We start from the raw sequence: 7,500 nt of genomic DNA on the forward strand, positions 1-7,500 counted from the left end.
AACCGAGTTGGCAGGAATACTCATGGCCACCGAATTTCTATTGAAACAAGGCTCAGGGGTCATTTTCTGCGATTCACAGAGTGCTCTCCAGGCTCTGAACACTCTAGACAAAGGTGCGGGAAATATTGCAAATGACATCAGGATAAACGTGTATCGTGCAAAAGAACGAGGCCATAATATACGTTTTGTGTGGATTCCATCGCATGTTGGAATCCCTAGGCATGATCATGCTGATCGCCTAGCAAAGTCAGCATGTGACAAACAAAGTGTGGACATAGATCTTGGGATACCTCTTTCTAGGATTTTCTACATCATTAAAGCCTCCTTCAGAGAGGACTTGACTGAGTTGATTAATTCTCAGCGCCCTGAAAGCTGTAGCATAAAGCACTATGACCGGTTTAGGCAAGATTCCTTCATCTATGGTTTATATAAAACAAGAACAAGACAGTGTGATGTTGTGACTGCAAGAATCAGGCTTGGGTATAGATTGTATTGGCAAGTCAGTACAGTTTGTAATGTCGAAGAAACTAAGTGTAAACTGTGTAATGAAGAATATAAGCGAACACTTGTACATTATATCTCAGAGTGCCATGTGATACAGCCTTTCAGGCCACCTAGCATGAGGTACGGAGAACTATGTAACTACTTCATATCATCTGATGCCCTAGAAGATATACTTATGTTGTATCCTAAATTTGGAATGTAGTATCACATAACCGAATATAAAATGTATTAATGCTTTCCCACGCCCAAGCTATATGCCGGCGTGGCAGATGAGTGGATAAAGGACTGTGCAATTGTTCCTTTCCTTAAACTGATAAAAGTACTCATAGCAATGTTATAGGCTAAAATTCAAATGTAACACTATGTAATGTTATGACCATGCATTAAATGTACCACAGCTTGCCCACGCCTGTGCAGTTAGCCAGGGTGGTAAATAAAGGACTAAACTAAACCGACATGCAGGAATACTCATGGCCACCGAATTTCTAATCAATCAAAGCTCATGGGTAATTTTCTACGATTCACAGTGCTCTCCAGACTCTGAACACACTAGACAAAGGTACAAGAAATATTGCAAATGACATCAGGATTAACGTGTATCGTGCAAAAGAACGATATACGTTTTTCGTGGATTCCATCGCATGTTGGAATCCCTAGGTATGATCATGCTCATCGCCTTGCAAAGTCAGCCTGTGACGAGCAAAGTGTGGATATAGATCCTAGATCTTTCTAGGATTTTATACATCGTTAAAGCTTCCTTCAAAGAGGACTTGACTCAGTTGATTAATTCTTAACGCCCTGAAAGCTGTAGCATAAAGCACTATGGATAGTTTACGCAAGACTCATTCATCTAAGTTTTATATAAAACAAGAACAAGACAGTGTGATATTGTGACCGCAAGAATCAGGATTGGATATAGATTGTATTGGCAGTTCAGTAAAGAAACTAAGTGTAAACTGTTTAATGAAGAATAAAAGCGAAGACTTGTGCATCATATCTCAGTATGGGGAACTATGTAGCTATTTCATATCATGTCTTAGAAGATATTCTCATGCTATATCCTAAATTTTGAAAGTAGTATCACATGACCGCATATCAAATGTAGCAATGCCTTTCCACGCCCAAGCTGTACGCCGACGTGGCGGATGAGTAGATAAAGGACTGTGTAATTATTCCTTTCCTTTAACTGATATAGTACTTATCATAATAATGTTATAGCCCAAAAATTAAAATGTAATACCATTATATATTATTATGACCATGCGTCAAACGTACTACAGCTTGCCCACGCCTGTGCAGTTAGCCAGGGTGGTAAATAAAGGAGTAAATTAAACTAAACCGACATGGAGATATGTGTGAAACAAATTTGTGATTCTATTGATGAAAATCAGTATAAGATCTCACAATACTAAGTAACACGGGAACCTAAAAAAGGCTACCAATGTTTCGTGTGTATGACTAAACTTGTAAGTGAAACCAATTTATTCGAAATGGTTTACATCACGAAATATAATCCAATTACGTGTGGACTTGATAGCCTTCCACTGCATGAAACAATCTCTATCTAACACATCTTTGGCGTAGGTGTCTTTACAAGTGGCCGTATCACCTATTAGGATTTCAAAGGTGGGTACAGAATCCAGTTAAGAAATTTATTTGCTCTTGTAATTTCCAAGGACAGAAAAGTTGTAGTATAAAGCACCGTAGTCAATCTGCACGTACAAAATTTCTTTACATCTCACACTGGACCAGAACTATGGCAAAGAGGATTGAACACCAATTTTACTAACAATTTGACAAGTATATCAGCAGCCATTAATTCTATAACATAGCTTATAAATGAAAACTGGAGCAATACAGCTCGCAGTGCCATGCAAATCCCCGATACCAACGAATATCAGATATTTTTGTGTAAATATTTCAGCTCCTCCGATATATACAGATTGTGTAGTGAGGTACAGAACGAGACTCATGCCTGAGTGGTTAGCCGGGGTGGCGAACAAAGGGCAATAACAATTTCCCACCTCTGAATCTCATGAGAGCCTCTAAATCAATAATCAAATAGGAATCTTTCATTAAAAAAACCAACGATACTACCGAATCTCCGAATATGCAAATTATAAATATGGACACAAATTATTCCACAGTATCATCATAAACAGCCAACTTTCCCCGAAGTTAACAACAAGCCACTGACAATTCCCCGTTGTCAATTACTACGTCGTTTACAACACTCGGACACAGTCCCTTGTCGCTTCCGAAGTTGCATTCGATAACTCTATCGGTCTCTCAAACATGCTAAACAACTCAAGTCTGCAAACCCATTAACCAATAACATTTCTGTAATAATCAGTCGATAACAAATGTAAAACATGTGACTACAGTTGCCATATAAACTTCCACACTGAAAGCAGAAAGCTAGTCTTTACAGGAAGTTTTAACAATTACTTGCAATAAGTCCACCTAAAGTTTGGCAGGCCTTCCGTTGTTCTCACATTCTGCGCTAGTATGTGCCTGTTAAAAAATTCAACGAGGAACATATTAACTTTTAGAGCGCAAAACTGAAGCCACTGACTAATCTCGTTTGCCTTGCTTGTCGTCAGCAGCTCATCAGGGCTCCATAGCGTGACAAAGACAACTTCCTGACGTCATTCTTTGGTTCATTAGCAACCCTCTCCCGGCCCCCGGCTCGGCACAGGCGAGTCGCTTCCGTCACTCGCCGCCTGCCCTAAAATGCACGCTAAAATGCAAAGAAAGAAACCTCAGCGGAGTCACTAATATCCATCTCAGCCTTTCCGACATTTCTAAATCACCTTCTGCCTCCCAACTTCTGAAATTATGTTGTAAACTTCGTATTACATGAGTTTGTGTATAGACTAAGCAAACTTTCTTCGCAGATAACGAAGTTAAGCTCCTCCGGCCATGGAAGCAGGACACCCAGAGGGATAAAGTGGCGACGCTGCCTGCACAGACTCCGCCTAGCCTGCTCTCCTCTCCTGGACTCCCGTCATAACACGCCCTCGATACAACAAGCAAAGGGGGAGTATATTTGATAACGCTGAATGGCTTTCTATAAGCGTTGCTTAATGGCACGGCCCGGCCGGTCTAACTTTAGGGTGATTTGGAGACGTCCCTCCTCCCTGTCCCTCGTCTTTATGCCGGCGAGGGAGAGCACAAGGAACGTGCTGATAGGGAGGGATGGCAAGGGCGAGTTGGTGAGAAAGAGCAGCTGCTTGCTGTGCCAAGATTAAAACGGGAATGGCAGGGCAAGAGAACAGATGCGGGCGATGAAAAGGAAGGAGAAGGAAATATTTTGGATCATCTGAACCAACAGACTGAAGCACCGAACACCAAAAAATAATTCAAAAAGACTATTTGTTGACTGTAAAATTGAACTCACATCGAGTAGCGCTGCGTCAATGGCAGCACTAATCCCTATAAAAATTCAAAATATTGGTTGATTGCTACCAAATATTTGCAGTGTGCATGCATGCAGCATAAAATTCTGCATGTGAATTGCATCTAGCATACTAACGCGCAATAAAGAGGAAAACCTGTGTTACAAACCGGAGCCTGTTTATTATACATATCTCATGCATTGAATGGAATGCTTACATGCGCGTCTGTGCTAGCCTCCCTTGCACCTGTACTATTGCGAAGACATCTTTCACCCCCCCCCCCCCATCCGGTCTCCCGCCCACGACGTCTGAGGCTGCCGCTCAGGACGTAATAGACGAGTGGCAGGTTCTCTCCCTGTAGCGTCCAACCCTTTTCCTTCCTCCTAGTATTATCACTCGAACTTTTTAGGGCCATTTCTCTTGCAAGTAATAGCATGATTAGTTAATCAGGATTATAATGAAGTAGATGAGAGCTTATATGTATGTGTGTGTATGTGTATGTGTATGTGTGTATGTGTGTATGTGTGTATGTGTGTATGTGTGTATGTGTGTATGTGTGTATGTGTATGTGTGTATGTATGTGTGTGTGTGTGTGTGTGTGTGTGTGTGTGTGTGTGTGTGTGTGTGTGTGTGTGTGTGTGTGTGTGTGTGTGTGTGTGTGTGTGTCTGCGTGCACACACACACTCACACACATATAATATACACCAATTTTTACACTGGCCTAATAATAAATCCGATGCACAGGAGGATAGAAAAAGCCCTAATGACACGGCCAAGCGACGCTAGGAACATTTTGTCTGTTGGTAGTTGTGTCACCGTCAGCATGCATGAAGCTGGAAATACACAGAACGTTCCTAAGACATATCGGTCATTGCGTTCCTGGATTCATAACAATAATTATGCCAATTAATGAAAAATAACAGTCACAGTCTGTCCTGTTTTTTAGGGACAACAATAGCTCACTGCGCTCTCTCAACCCCGTCTCTTATTCCCCATCTTGTCCCCCTCCCTGTCCCTTCCCCACCTCACGTCCCACATACTCCCAGCCCGCTTCCCACCTAACCCCTTCTCGCATCCCCTTCCCACCTCCCACTCACTCCTCTCTCCTCCCCCCCCCCTCACCTCCAACGTACCCCCTCCCCCTTCCCCCTCTCGAACCCCCGTATTGATTCCCGCGGGCACAATGACGCTCAAGAGACTCAGAAACGATAAATTAGCCTGACGAACATTAACCGCATTGGCGACAGCAATTTATTCCCGTCACAGGACATGAGTGAGCGGAAAAATCTGCTCCGGTTCTACTGGTTCAAAAGAGCCGCCTAAGTGTCTCAAAATTGGTTTTGAATTCAGAAGGGAAATGGCAAGGATTCGGTCATTACTGATGGGAATGAACAGATTTGTCAGACAATGTGAAATATCAGATGAGGAGGCCCGTGCGCTGGAAGTGACGCATCTGCGGAGAACGGCTTGTAGTGACGTCGTGGTGACAGATGCGCGGGGAGAGTTTGATGGTGACAGGTGTAGTGTATTGTTCTGAGGAATGTGAAAGGGTGGCGCGTATTGTCTGAGGGATGGGGGAGATGACAAATGTTTTATGGCGGATGAATTTAGTTCTGGTGCTGCACTGGAACAGTTAAGTGATGATGGTTGTAGTGTCGTGCTCTGAGGATGAGATCAGATGATTCGCGGGTTGTAGTGGGGACAAAAAGTTATAACATTGGCAATGTGATGAGTAAGGGATGCGATGATGGGGAAGGAGAAGGATGACAAATACATAATGAAGGGGACAAGAAATGACGATAGAAAGAAGGACTGATATGGTATGATGAGGTCGCAGGCAGAGAATAACGACAATTGTGATGATATCACAAGGACGATGACGTGGCATAAACTGTACAATGTTCTGAGTAAAACACTGCACAATACAGGTGTCATGTGCAGTACGGATGTGCGTAATGCAGACGATACAACTTCCAAATACAAGAAAAATGGATGATATGAGTCATAGCGCTCTAAGCAGAATAAGTGACGACGATTTGTCAAGGTGGAATCGGGGAGGAATGGACGGTGAGGTGATGCTGAGAGGGGACAGGTGTGCTCGCTGAGAAAGGCGAGTGGGCTTACCTGAAACTCCGTGTCGGCTCTCCGGCGTAGTGAAGAAACTCGGTGCTTGTCATACATCTGCCATGATCCTCCGCGGGTAAATATCACAGAACTGCACTTAACACTAAATACCCGCACGTTTTCCGCTCAGGCCAACACTACCAACACCTGTAATGAAAGAGAATAAACAGACTAAGTAAATGTACATCTTACTAAGAAGAAACGAAAAGTGTGTGCGTGTGTTTGTGTGTATTTGTGTGTGTGTGTGTGTGTGTGTGTGTGTGTGTGTGTGTGTGTGTGTGTGTGTGTGTGTGTGTGTGTGTGTGTGTGTGTGTGTGTGTGTGTGTGTGTGTGTGTGTGTGTGTGTGAGCGTGAATGTGTGTACACATGTTTGTATACTTTTTCTATAACTGCACGTGCATGTGAGTGTTGTTACAAGGAGATGGCCAGTCAGGCATTATGGTCGGTGTAGCGAAGCGTAATAAAAGGAAGGAAACTGCATATTTGCTCAATTTTCTTACACGACCAAAGCGCTAAAATCAACACCAAATAGCATCCCTGTCGACTCACGGAATGAACAGGTTTCTTGCACATGTTCCTCATCGCCAGGGATTAAACCCTACGTAATATTTAGTTCTAGATTAGAAAAATAATCGAGAACGGTTTTTCGGTGTATGGATCACAAGAACTAAAAAATATACTATTAATATGAAAAGTTCATATCAAACAATTAAAGTCTAAAAATGCGAAAATTAAGAACTTTAAAACTAACACAAAACCTTCAATGGCAAAGTTATTTTCTCTTTAAAAGTTTGCGCCGCGGCCGCCGCGGCGACGGACTATTAAAATATGTATTAGGTAGGTTTTCCTCCTGCTGTTAAAATGATGGCGCAATTTTCTAGACACTTGCTGCTGCAGTAGGGTCCTGTGCCTTCGACGGCTCCGGACGCATCTGTGTAGGCGTGCAATGTGTGCTTCAGTCTCCCTCTACCCCCACTACTTCGCCCGCCGCTACTCCCCTTGCAGCGTGGGCGCTCCCTCGCGAGGCCTCTTCGCCGACGCCATTTGCCATCCGTCATCCTCCTGCCCCTGATCCTGCTCATCGTTCACCTTAAAGCCCAATCGGGTGCTCCCGTTAGAGGACTCTCGGCTGATTTATTATTTTGTATCTAATCCTTTTTTTTAGGATCTAGCCGCATGTCGCAGTGGCCGGTTGTGATCGTTTACCCCTGAGAAGTGGACCGATTCTCGTACAAAATCGTATGCATTTAATATCTCGTGATCAGCTCCTAGTGTTCATGTTGGCTTTTGACTGCAATCGCCATCTCCCTCTAAGGCAACAATAAATTGATAAATTGTTCGTCATTCCGTCTTTCCCAGGCCTCACTTTCACCCTCCACATCATTCGGAAACAATTTACCTTCATCTCACACCCTTCAGCGGGTCACTTCAGCTCAGGACTTTACACTCATCAAATACATTCATACATACATAC

The 7,500-nt window shown here is 43.3% G+C and overlaps 1 protein-coding gene across 5 annotated transcripts in view; it reads right to left on the bottom strand.

Moving 5' to 3' along the window:
* The window catches only part of LOC125029539, a 651,165-nt gene that overhangs the window by 523,074 nt on the left and 120,591 nt on the right, over positions 1 to 7,500 (bottom strand). For all 5 annotated transcript variants that reach the window (XM_047619491.1, XM_047619490.1, XM_047619489.1 and 2 more), the window contains exon 2: positions 6,027 to 6,173. The gene's annotated coding sequence lies outside the window, so the exon portion shown is untranslated. The remainder of the gene's footprint in view (positions 1 to 6,026; positions 6,174 to 7,500) is intronic.

Source organism: Penaeus chinensis, chromosome 10, assembly GCF_019202785.1.
Source record: "Penaeus chinensis breed Huanghai No. 1 chromosome 10, ASM1920278v2, whole genome shotgun sequence".
Taxonomy (NCBI): domain Eukaryota; kingdom Metazoa; phylum Arthropoda; class Malacostraca; order Decapoda; family Penaeidae; genus Penaeus; species Penaeus chinensis.